General features: G+C 49.7%; 1 protein-coding gene across 3 annotated transcripts in view; it reads right to left on the bottom strand.

Moving 5' to 3' along the window:
* WSCD2 (WSC domain containing 2) overlaps positions 1-11,858 on the bottom strand; it is a 91,271-nt gene extending 79,413 nt beyond the window's left edge. Inside the window, exon 1 of one of the 3 annotated variants that reach the window (XM_066260303.1) lies at positions 11,056-11,858. The gene's annotated coding sequence lies outside the window, so the exon portion shown is untranslated. Of the gene's footprint in view, positions 1-8,992; positions 9,051-11,055 lie in introns of those variants that run through there. The other 2 variants (XM_066260301.1, XM_066260302.1) reach the window with 2 other exon arrangements.
* Positions 11,859-12,247: the final 389 nt, after the last annotated feature.

The raw sequence follows: 12,247 nt of genomic DNA, 5'->3' as shown, positions 1-12,247 counted from the left end.
GAGCACGTCCTGCGTAGCATGCCTGCAGGGGTCAGTGCTAAGGACCCTGCATGCCTGAGCTCCTTTCCTCCCCATAACCAACTTCTGTGGCAAGAACTGGCCAGCCTGCTGCTCCATCACTTTAGTCTGACCAGCATAGACTCCCCCTTCTTCATTTCTCTGGGTCCTGATTTTCCTTTGGGAGCCCATCTCTCTCCCACTATTGGTCTCTGTGACTCAGGAAGCAGCAAAGGGTGATTCTTCCCCCCACAAGTCCCCAGGGTTGATCACATTACCTCACTCTGGCCAAACAACATAGCCCATTTTTCTGGCTATGGTGATTGCTTCCAGGAGGCCCTGGGTCTCAATTCCAGGACTTGCTGGAACTGCTGCAGCTGGCATAATGTAGGCATTTGACTGCTGTGGGCATTTGTGCCCAGAAATAGAGAGCCAGAGCCAGTGTGAGAAGGAAGCCCACAGAAAAAAGGAGAGTAAAAAAACTCAGACGGAGAAAAGGAGGGAGGGAAAGGTGAAGGCAAAGGAAGGGAGGGAGGAAGGAAGACAGAAAGAGAAAGCTGTGATACGGAGAAGCTCCTGGATCCAGCCAAGCCTGAAGCTGGTTGCTAGTTCAATGAGCCAGTATATTCCTGTTTATGCCTGAGAATAAGAGTGTTTTGATATTTAAGTTGGAGTTTCTGTCTCTTATGACCAAAAGGACCCTAGTGAATATAAATATTACCATTAATTTCATTTTATATGAGTAACTGGAGGTTAAGGAGAGTGAAGTAAATGACCAAAGCCACACAGCTGTGAATTAGTAGCACTTGGATTTCAGCAAGATTTGCCCGAAACCTAAAGCTGTTAGGTCAGAAATCCTTGTATCTTACAGGGCTGTCCCTCTTTCTCTATAAGCTGAGAGTTGGGGGGTTTTAGAAACAGCATATTTTCAGGGCTGCTGGTACACTGTGGTGCGGCGTGTTGGGGAGGCCAGGAAGGGAGGAGGGGAGGCTGTGTGGAGATGAACTACACAATTATTATTTAAATCAGTTCAGATGCCATAAGGAGAAAAATCAAAGCTTTCTGTGGCATTTCCCCAGTGCCATTTTAAAAATTCTATCTTATCAAACACGGCTGGTATTTGTTTTTCAAAAAACTCCTTTAATTAAAATAGAATTCTCTAATATAAGTTAAAATAGCCCACAGGCCATCAGGTAACAATGGAAGGAAGACAGGGGCATTTCAGCAACTTAAAGCAGATTAAAAAATCTAATTTGTTGACTCTATTTTTTTTTTCCAAAGCTCACCTCTCCTTTGGAAGGCTGTGTGTTTTGCATAATAAGGCCAAAATCCTGAAATCGCTGATGCCTGCTCAGCTCCCTCTTTGTTGGGATTTCAATGGGCTCCCACTTCATATGGGGGCGACATTTTGTCTTGTTGCTTTGGCCAGGGTTTAACCATTTCACTCCCTATACTTAAAATCTTTATAAGGCTTCCCACTGCTGGAAGGATAAGGAGCAAAACACTTAAGGACCCCACAAGGCCCTGAGATTTGGCCACTTTCATTGTGTACCAGCCCCTCCCCTGCCTCCAAAGCTCAAGTATCCATGGCTTTGGTTCATGCCACTCTCCTTTCCACCTCAGGACCTTTGCACATGCTATCAGATTTGCACATCCTCCGGATTCCAGCTCATTTTTTTCCTTTCTTAGGGAAGCCTTCCATTTAAATCACCTAATTTGTACATCCCCCAGCGTCAGATACTTTCCTTCCTGGCATTTACTTCGAGTTGTAATTATATGACATTTCTCAGAGTCCTCTTGAGACTTGTTTTTGCAGGTGACTGGCTTCCACATGAATTATGGAAGCAAATGTCACAAGCTGGAGGCCAAGCAGACAGGTTTGGTTTTCAGCAGTAGCGTTAGCTCACTTAACAGCTGTCCTCATTTTACAGATGAGAACACTGAGGCCAGAGATTGAGCCATCAGCTGTTGAGAAGGGGCTAGCCTCTGAACCCGTTCTCTGATTGCAAAGAATGTTTAATTCTTGAGTGCCTGCCATGTGCCAGATACTCTTCTAAGTGCGGAAAGATATCACTTACTCAACACTGTGAAAAACGAAGAGTTCCATGTAAGCGAATTTTCCAGACACCCGAGGCATCGTGCACAGAAACACTTAGTTAACCATGGGATCAGAATACTTTACACAATGAATTCTTCTCTGCCCTTTCCCCTGCCTCCTGAAAGGGGATCAACTGTTTCTCAGGGCTATCACAGAAGCCTACAACATTTTTGCTGCTCCATAACACAGCACACTGTATTATAGTATTCCCGCCTAATCCGCGGTTTCACATTCCTTGATTTCAATTACCCGCGGTCAGCCGTGGTCCAAAAAATATTCAATGGAAAACTCCAGAAATAAACAATTCATTGCACATCATTCTGAGTAGCGTGATGAGATCTCGCGCCATACGGCTCCATGCAGCCAGGGATGTGAATCACCCCTTTGTCCAAGGCACCACGCTCTGTGTGCTACCTGCCCGTTAGTCACTGAGTAGCTGTCAGATCGGCTGTTGAGGTTTCGCAGTGATTGTGTTCAAGTCACCTTTATTTTACTTAATAATGCACCCAAAGCACAAGAGTAGTGATGCTGGCAATTCAGATATGCCCAAGAGAAGTCATAAAATGTTTCTTTTAAGTTGAAGAGGTGACAGTTCTCAACTTAATAAGGTAAGAAAAAAAATCGAATGCTGAGGTTGCTAAGATCTACAGTTAAAGACGAATCTTCTATCCATGAAGTTGCCAAATTTATAAGTTAAACTTTATCATAGGGAAAAACCCCCAGAATATATAGGGTTCGGGACTATCCGTGGTTTCAGGCATCCACTGGGGGTCTTGGGAAGCATCCCCTACAGATAAGGAAGGGGGACTACTGTACATTGTTCTCTAATTGGTTACATTGTCCTATAACATTGAGTGTAAGCTACTGAGATGATGATGAGGTCAACTGACCCCTGCATTAAATTCCTTCCCCACTGTGATTCTTTCGTTTTCTTACTTCTTATTTTTATAATCTGTTCACCTGTATCCTTGCTCTTAAGCTGTCAACTGGTGCTTCCAGCTGCTGTCACTGTGCTTTCTCTACTGTTTCACGCGCTTCTGATTTGCTCCTTCTACAGGCTAGAAGGCTGGGAAAGCAGGTCACGGAGCTTATCAGAATGGTGTGCAAAGCAAGAGTAAACAGGCTCTGAGTGAAGAGATGTTGGCTCTGTTTCTGATACGGACACTGTGGCACTTCAGTGGGATGACTTTCTTTCCCTGCTTTGCATGTGGCTGTTTCCAGGACAAACAGCCTGCAGGAAGGGTGATACACCTGAGAGCTGTGTGAGAACGAAAGCAGGTCTAATTGTTTCAGACTCTAAATTTGCTCCTTGTCCCACAAGGTAGGCATTCAAACCACAAGGGCCCAGGCCACTGACTTGTAAACGGAGAGGAGAAATCGAGGCCATCTCAGCAAAGCGAGGCTCACCTTGGGGACAACCCAAGAGAGGGAGAAACATAAGTGATCTGCCGTCTCTGGAAACTTCCACACTGTTCACCATGGCAAATGTTGTGTGGCCCCAGCCTCCCGGGGGTTCCGGGATAGTCTGTGAATCTGCAGAGCCAGAGCCTGGTGCCCGCAGCCCTGGTGCCCCAGAACCTCTTGATTCATCTGCTGTTTGCTGTCCTAAAGAAAACCCTTCAGCCATCCGCAGTTCCCCACGCATACCCAGACTGCAGCCTCGCCGACAGACCCATGTTTGCCACCATCAGACCTGCAAGGATGGACCCGGGCTTGGCTCAATTGACTTCCGTGTTAATAAAGGAGAGGGAGGGGAATGGAAACCTTCCTCAGAGGGGTTCCTAAAATAGCTCATTGCCTCCACCTGGGAAAGACAGTGGTGACACAGCAGAGAGGGGAGGAGGGTGGGAGGAGTGGCTGAGCACAGAGGCTTTGGGGTCAGACAGACCTGGGCGCAAACCCTAACTCGGCCTCTTATGGACTGCATGACTCAGAATGTGTGTATGAACCTGTATGAGCCTCGGTGTTCTGACCTGTAAAGTGGAGACAGAGATCCTTTAACTCATAAGAACTCGGTGAGAGAATGCAAGTGGAGCTCTGATTACAATGTCCGGCATTGTAAACACCCTACAAACAGAAGCCGTGAGGATGACAGGGATTTTCGTCATCGGGGAGATCAGTAGATTGGGTCCTGCTGGACCACCTTGCTGCAGAGGCCAACATATATTGGGGCTTTGGGGTTACTTCAATCAGAAAAGGAAATGGGACCATACAAGGCCAGACTGGGAAAGTCCTTAGTGATTATATATAATTCCTGTCCCATTCTACAGATAGGAAAACTGAGGACCCCCGAAGGGGAGAGATTTGCTCAGGACCACTAAGTCAGTCAATAGTTAGCAGGATGAGGACCCTTCACTACCCAGCCAGGGGTTCTTCTCTTCAACCTGCATTCACAGGACAACACAGAGAATTTAAAGGCAACAGTGAATACAATATATAGAGGCTGAATTAGAAACGTGAACATCAAGATGTGAGAAGTATATTGCAGCAGGATGCATTAGTTGGGGGTGGGACTGGGAAGGGCACACAGCTATTCTCCCAGATGCTCAGGGATTAAGACCATAGTCACCTGCTTTCCATTGGCTAGGCAGCTTTGGGATGTCTCTTCCCTTTTCTGGGTCTCCACCTCCCCATCTAACAATTCTCCAAGCTCACAAAGTCTCTGGAGTTGCTGCCCCTTTCTAGACCCTCTGGATGCCCCACCTGTGGATAGATGGGAACCTGAGCCACAATGATTAACCCAAGTACATTGAATTCTGGACTCATCTCTCTTGATCAAGGCCCAGGACCCCAGCTGGGCTTTTTAGCTCAGAGTTTAGCAATTTTTTTTTTTCCTGTAAAAGGCCAGATAGCAAATATTTTAGACTTTGCTGGCCACATGGACTCTGTAACAACTACTTAACTCTACAGTTGCAACTGGAAAACAGCTGCAGATAATCTGTAAACGAATGGGCATAGCTGTGTCCCAATAAAACTTTATTTATAAAAATAGACGGGGGGCCAGATTTGGCCTGTGGGTCATAGTTTGTCAAGCCCTGTCCCAAGTCATTCCCAGCTGGGTCTGACACCTCCTCGGGGACTAGGACAACCAACTTTCATTGCACAGGGCTCTCCTGGTTTTAGCACTAAAATGTGCATTCTGGAAAACCTCTCTGTTTCAGACAAAGCAGGATGGTTGGCATTGCTGTCAGGGACCCATGGCCTCTGGTTTCTTCCATCTCAGTGTCGCTCTGGCTGTGACATTCAACTGTCTCCTTTGGAAAAGGAAGAGGAAGAATAGGAGGAAGAACCGGAGGAAGCCACTGTTTCCGACATGCCAGGCACTGTGTGAAGAGCCCTGACAACATGATCACCTTTGATCCTCACAACAACCTGGTTGGGGGGAAGGGATGGTTCAAGATGTTCCCATGGAGGTGTCAGGGCTGAACTGGACCCCAGTCTAACCTGCCTTTAGAGCCCAGGTTTTTTTGCTTCCTCACCAGACTGTAAGCTCCTTGAAGACAGAATTGGGGTCTCTCATCTCTGTGTCTTCAGTGCCCAGCCCAGAGTCTGACACTTAGAAGATTCTGAGCAAATACCAAGTGTCAACAAATATTGATGTTCAGTGAATAAATACACGAATGAAAGAATGAATGAGTGAGAGAATGCCACCGCCCAAACACACCCCATCAAAATAGACACTTCCCACTTCTACGAAAGATTCATTCCTGCCTACCTAACCTCCAGCTAAGTTAAGGGGAAATGTCCAATGTATGTTAGAATGTCAGTATGTCAAACATACCTGCTAGCATTGGGGAAGCAATATGACATCATGGTTAAAAAACTTGGTTTCTGACTCCAAGTGATCTGAGTACAAATCCCAGGTTTGACCCTTCTCAGCTGTGTGACCTATGCAAGCCAACACATGTCTCTAAGCCTCACAGATTAAAACAGAAGACTGTAACAAGACAACCTCATAGGGTTGTCCTGGGTAATGAATGAGAGATATATAAAGCCTCTGGTGAGGAGTGTGTTATTGGTAAACGCTGCACAAATATCTATCATCATCATCATTATTATTGCTATTATTATTACTGCTAATGTCAGAATGAGCAAAGCTAGGTAGAAATGGAGTATTCATCATGAGAAGTACAGGTGTTCATTATGCAGTTCTGAGCAAGTACTGGGGTCAAACAAGACAAGGAAACACAGATTACTTGTAACTGCATTGGTTAGCTATAACCACAATAATGCTGGGTAACAAACAACCCCCAGTGACGTGCAGTAAGAGCATTTATTTAGCTAATCTGACTGTGGCTGAGCTAAGCTCTTGGCCAAGTTTTGGACCCAAGGTGACTGGACATGTATTCACTCTGGGGCCAGGCTGAGGGGACAGTGGTTAGCTTAGGGGAGCTTTTCTCCCAGCCATGGCAGAAGCATGCAAGGCTCCCTGAGTCCTAGGCTTGGAACAAACACACTGTCACTTCCACCTCACTCTAATGGCCAAAGCTAGTCACAAAATGAAGGACCAGGAACATAAACCCTGCCTGTCCCTTGAGTGGGAAAAATGGCGAAGTTGCGAGGCTGAGGGCATGGACACAGGGAGGAAGGAGGAATTGGGGCCACTGGTGCATGTACCCCAATAACCAAACACCAACCTCCACTGCCCGGCTCTGCCTGCCTCACCAGCTTCCTCTCCAGCCCCAGGTCAAAATCTGGAAGAGACTTTTAGCGGTAAAATATATAGTCCTTGGCGACCCCATCCCTATCTTCCCAACATCTGGACCTGCTCCAGGGAGCCATTAATCTTGGGCAATTTCTTTCCTCACTTGATTTGTTTATTTAAGGAAAACAAGTTGCTCCTAATTAGAAACACTGCCGATGAGATGCTCAGTGCATCCTAGGCTGCCGATCTGCAGACCTCCTGCCTAAAATTATACCTGAGCTCTTAACATCTGTGAATTCGTGCAGCAACAGTCCTAAAGCACAGGTTTCTAGCAACAGAGACTTGGGCTGTTGTGGGGGTCGAGGGAGCCAGGGGCAGCAAAATACACAGGCTTTGGCGCTAAGGCACATAGAAAAACAAACACACAACATGCGGCTCGCTGCTCAGAGCTGGCCCAGATCGCCCAACTGCCACTCAGAAGGTGCACAGCACGAGTACAGTTCAAACCTGAAGAGCAGGCAGCAGCGTAGTTTCAAAGGTTCAAAATGCTTTCTGTTTGGAACTTCTCAGTTGAGTTTACACCACACGTAGGTGCATGTACACACACCTTTACACCTCAGGTGACACTCAGACAGACCTGCAGAGATGTGCCTCTTGGAAACACAAACATGCACATAAGACACACAAAAGTGACAGGGCTCACAGACAGGCACACACTCCGAAACACACAATGCACACCCAGAGACACAAGAAAGTACAGTGTGACACCCCAGGCACCCACACTCAGAAAGTCACTCATAGACAGGTAATGGGCACCCAAGTTACACTGCAACATCCCAAAACACACAGTTAGAGACACTCACATACACATGGAGACACATGCAAATGTACACTGTAACCAACACACCCAGATACCAGCACTAAGAAACACAAACATACACACAGAGATACAATCAAGCATGCGATGCTACACATAGGCACACACACTCAGCAACACACGTGTACAGAGATGTACAAAAAGTTTAGTTTATACTGAATACACATACATGCACGCCCACAGAAGCACACGTATACACAGAAGCACAAGCAAATGAACCTTCTAACACTCCCAGATACACGCACCCAGAAAGTCACACATATTCACAGAGACACTCAGAGAGATCACACCACGACCAATATATGCACACACACAGACACAGAGACAATCAAATGTGCAGTGCTATACACACATATGCATATGAAGGCACGTACAAAGTGTACGCTGAAAGCCAGGTGGGTAGATATGCCCATAAGTGTGCACAAGTTCACGCTCACATCACTGCACACACATGTGCACTCACAAATGCCCACACAGACATGTGAGGCAGCACAGACAGCTAGCAAAGCAGGCACCATGCAGATGTGCACAGACCCACACAGCACACATGTGCAGCTATGTAGCCATGCACCTGCCTGCTCAGAGATACACTCAACTCACAAACAACTGTTTAACACTCATAAATGCATACGCATCCCCACACTCATGCTGACTCACACAGGCATGCATTCACTTATGGACATGTGCACACACACATACTCATAAATCCATGCTTATGTGATCTCATAAGCACACACTCATAGTGACACTGTTCTCACATGTGTGCACACACACTTGAGGTTTTTATGTCAGTACATGTGCTCATATAAGTACATGTGCCTAAACCTGCATGAGAATACACACATTTACACACATGTGTCCACACACACACCCACAACCTACTCCATGAAGGAAGCAAATCGTTCATTTTCTCAGTCAAGCCCACAAACTGAGTTAGCACACGGCGGGACTGCTCCTGCCCCGATCCCTGCTGCATGCTTGTTAACTCTCTCCCTGTCGGCAGAGATAAAGCCTGCCTTCCCCATGGCCTCTGCATGGACTCTGGGGAACCCCAGTTTGGGGACAGACATACATGGCCCAAGCCTCAGAACCACTCAGAAAAAAATAAGACTGATCAATCTACTGCCTTCCCCTACAATCTCAGCATCTCCTGCCCCCCCCCCCAACACACACACACACACACACACACACACACACACACACACACACACCCATACACGGAAGGCATTTTCCCCAGCGTGGCTGTTCCTGCCGGGAACAGCAGCTTCGCTGGCTCAGACCGCCTCAGCAGACTGAGTGCCTGACACTCAGACACACTGAACTCTGCCTTGGGTCCCTACACAGCTGCAAAGTTGAAGTCATGGAGACAGTTTACCTCCACCTCCTGTTGTCATGGTGACATAGCAGCTGGATGCCTCAATTCCTCCCCAGGTGGTCCTGGGCTCCCCACTAGGAGCTGCTGGCCCAGCCGTGCTTTTATGAGGCAGCAAAGAAGGGGTGGGGTTAGCAGGTGCCAGGTGATTGCAGAGAAAGAGGGCCCTGCCCCCAGCTCACGAGGGATAGGGCCGGCCTCCCGGGGGAAGACAGCACAGATGCCCACACACAAGACCTGGAAACAGACAGCTCTGCTTCTGTGTCTGCGGGCTCCACTCCAGTCTCCACTAGATACAGTGAGTGCTTTCGTGCACATCACCGTTAGTCCTCCCAACAGCCTTCTGAAGTCAGAACCAGGAACTCACCATTTTACAGTGGAAAGAGCAAGGTTTGGAGGGTGAAGTGACTGATCAAATTCAGAACTGTCTTGAGTCCCAGGCCTCTTAAACATTAAAGTACACCAACTCCTAGGGTTTTAAAAATCTCATCTGTGATAACTGCTCAGGGTTAGAGTACTGAACTGGGATGTTGGAGGATATGTGAAAACTCTTCCTTTTACAGAAGCAGTAACTGTGGCCCAGAGAGGTCTAGTGATTTTCCCAAAGTCACAAAGCCAATCGAGGGCAGACTTGAAAGTGAACCTCCTGACCCAGAGACGGGGTTCCCCACGATATCAAGAACTGGTCTCTGACACCATGGAAAAATACCCCGTTCTCAGCAGCCTAGGGAAGCAACTCTTAGCCTGGCCCTAGGTCAGAAACCCAAGCAAGGGCAGGGGGTCCTCAGACACCCACCTCATGCCTCAAATTCTGTTTAAGAACCACACAGCAATGCTATATCCCTCAGAGGCAGTCACCCAGCCCAAGCAGGTGATTACAGGGCCAGGGGACTATATCTCAGCTTTGGGTCATGGCCAGAAGTACCTCCACTGCCTGCCTCACTGACCAACAGTCCATCAGGATGACCCCAGCCTGGGGCTGGAAGCTCAGTGAGGAAGCACAATGCCTTCTAGATGGCTGCGACCACAGGGGTAGCTTCAAAATGGTCCTTGGAGACTAGGTGGCCTCTCTGAATCATGCTTTTCATTAGGAGGAAAAATAATCTGGCCAAACTCATGAGCTATGTGCTAGCCTCAGCAGAGCCTCTAGGGGCCTAGAGTGTGGGGGGACCACCCACATCCTCCGAGCTGAGGATGAGAATGCCAGGAGCCCCTATCCAATTAACTGTCCACTCCAGCCTCCTTTTTTGCAAAAAGTTTGCACCTCCCCAAGCTCCAATGATCTCACTGAGCGGCCCAAAAAACTTCCTCCAAATCTTTTGCTTATCTAAGGAGTGGAAAGATGTGAAAGGTTATCCCTGCCTCTCCTGGAGTCATCTCTGCCAAGGAGGTGAGTCCTCTCCTGCGATAACACTGGGGCTGCTAGAAGGGCTTGGATGGAGGTGATCTGGCTGAATGGGTTCCCCTGCCTCCCCCCCCCCCCGGTTCTTTCTCCCTTTCCTTACACAGATGCACACACACCAGAATGAACATAAGCAAGCCTTCAAAGCGCTGGACACAAAGCCTATCCCCTGGCCAGCCCTGGATGCTGGCTCCAGATGACAGGAAGCCTCATCCACCAGAGTATCATCCCCGACAGATACCTTGCAAAGCCAACTTGAAAATATGACCAGCTCCTTCCTTCTCCCCCAGAACTCTGAACCGGTGGTGATTCATGAATCAAATTAAAAGGGCCTACTGCCCACCCCCACCCCAGCTCAGCCTGAGAAGCCCTTGAGTACCTGCCCATGGGGACCCAACGGGATGTCCAGAGGAAAGAAAGCCTGGATGCGCCAGAATGTCCCACCCTCTGCCAGAGGAAAGTTTGTCATTTACCCTGAGCTGGGCTGTCACCACTCTGGGTTCCTTACGCACCTGGCTCTGGGCGCTGAACCCCCAGCCTGCGGAGAAACGGTTGGAACTGGAAACCCAGATTGGGGGGGGGGGAGCAGGAATCGTTTCGCAGCAGCTCGGCGCCCCGCTCTCTATGGAACCCTCTTACCCCGTTCAGCCCCCTCAGCCCTTACCTGGGGGGGTCTCAGCCACTTTCAAACTCTGCCAGCGGAGCCGGGCAGGCGCCCGGGGTCTCTCTCTGACACTCCCGCGTCCCGCCTGGCGTGCCCGCTCCGTGGGCGCCTTCCCCGCCGCCAGCTGCTGCAGTGGCACCAAGAGGAACGGAGTCTGGATTTCCTTTCTCGCTGCCAAGGCTCCTCCAGTCGGGCCTGGGGGCTATTCCTCCGGGTCTGGTGCAAGGGGCATCCTCCGCGCCTCCAGCGGGAAAGTGGAAGTGTGCGTCCTGGATTGCAGCAGCGGCGACAGCGGTGGCCGGGGACGAGGAGGCGGTGGCGACGCCAGCCGGCGAGCTGGGGAGGCGGGCGGAGACGAGAGGAAGTGAAAGCCGGGCTCCTGCGAGCCTGGGGCTCGGGCAGGCGGCACTGCGGGGACCCCGCGCCACCGCGAGGCCCCGCGCGCCCACCCGTCCCGGGGATGCCCGGGCCCGCTGCGCGCGGGGCACAGGCTACGGCTGGACGCGAGCTCCTGCCGCCTCGCCTCCCGCTCGCTGCCTCGTCCCTGCCTCGTCCCTCGCTCGCTCGGACTTCACGTCCCCAGCCCCAGCTCCCGAGCCGCTGCCGCCGCCGCCGCCGCCGCCAGCAGCGCCTCAGCCGGGCGCGCTCCTCACACGGAGCCACAGCACTGCCTACCGCTTAACTCCTTGCGTGCCACCTGGCCCTCCCGCAGTCTCCCGGGTAACTAGGCAGACCCGGTAGCAGGCCTGCTGCGGAGCTCGGGCAAGGGCCTTTGCCTCCGAGCCTCAGTTTACACTTCTAGAAAATGGGCTGGAGAGACCCAAGTCCTACGGTTGTTGGGAGAATTAACTGAGACGATTTTGTCAAGTGCCAAGCTGCCTGGCATTGCGGAAGCACTCAATAAATGGCAGAGTATTCCTTACGGCTGCTGCTGTTGCTGTTGTTGTTCAAGAGGCTTGACAGGGTATCTCACAAATAGTAAACACCCAATAAAGAGCAGTGTGGGTTTTGGTGTTTAGTTTGTTGCTTTAACAAGCGATAGGTTTAAGCGGTGTGGTATCTGGCTGATCACTTACTCCTCTGAGTGGGTTTCAGAAGATTCCTTCTGTGACCATGGGAATGTCTCAGCACCCCTCTCAACCTCTGCATCTTTATCTGTAAAGTGGGAACAATAAATAATGATCGCTACGCC

This window comes from Saccopteryx bilineata, chromosome 2 (genome assembly GCF_036850765.1).
Source record: "Saccopteryx bilineata isolate mSacBil1 chromosome 2, mSacBil1_pri_phased_curated, whole genome shotgun sequence".
NCBI classification, from domain to species: Eukaryota; Metazoa; Chordata; class Mammalia; order Chiroptera; family Emballonuridae; genus Saccopteryx; species Saccopteryx bilineata.
Note: the sequence above shows the minus strand (reverse complement) of the source record. Positions and strands in the feature narration are given on the sequence as shown.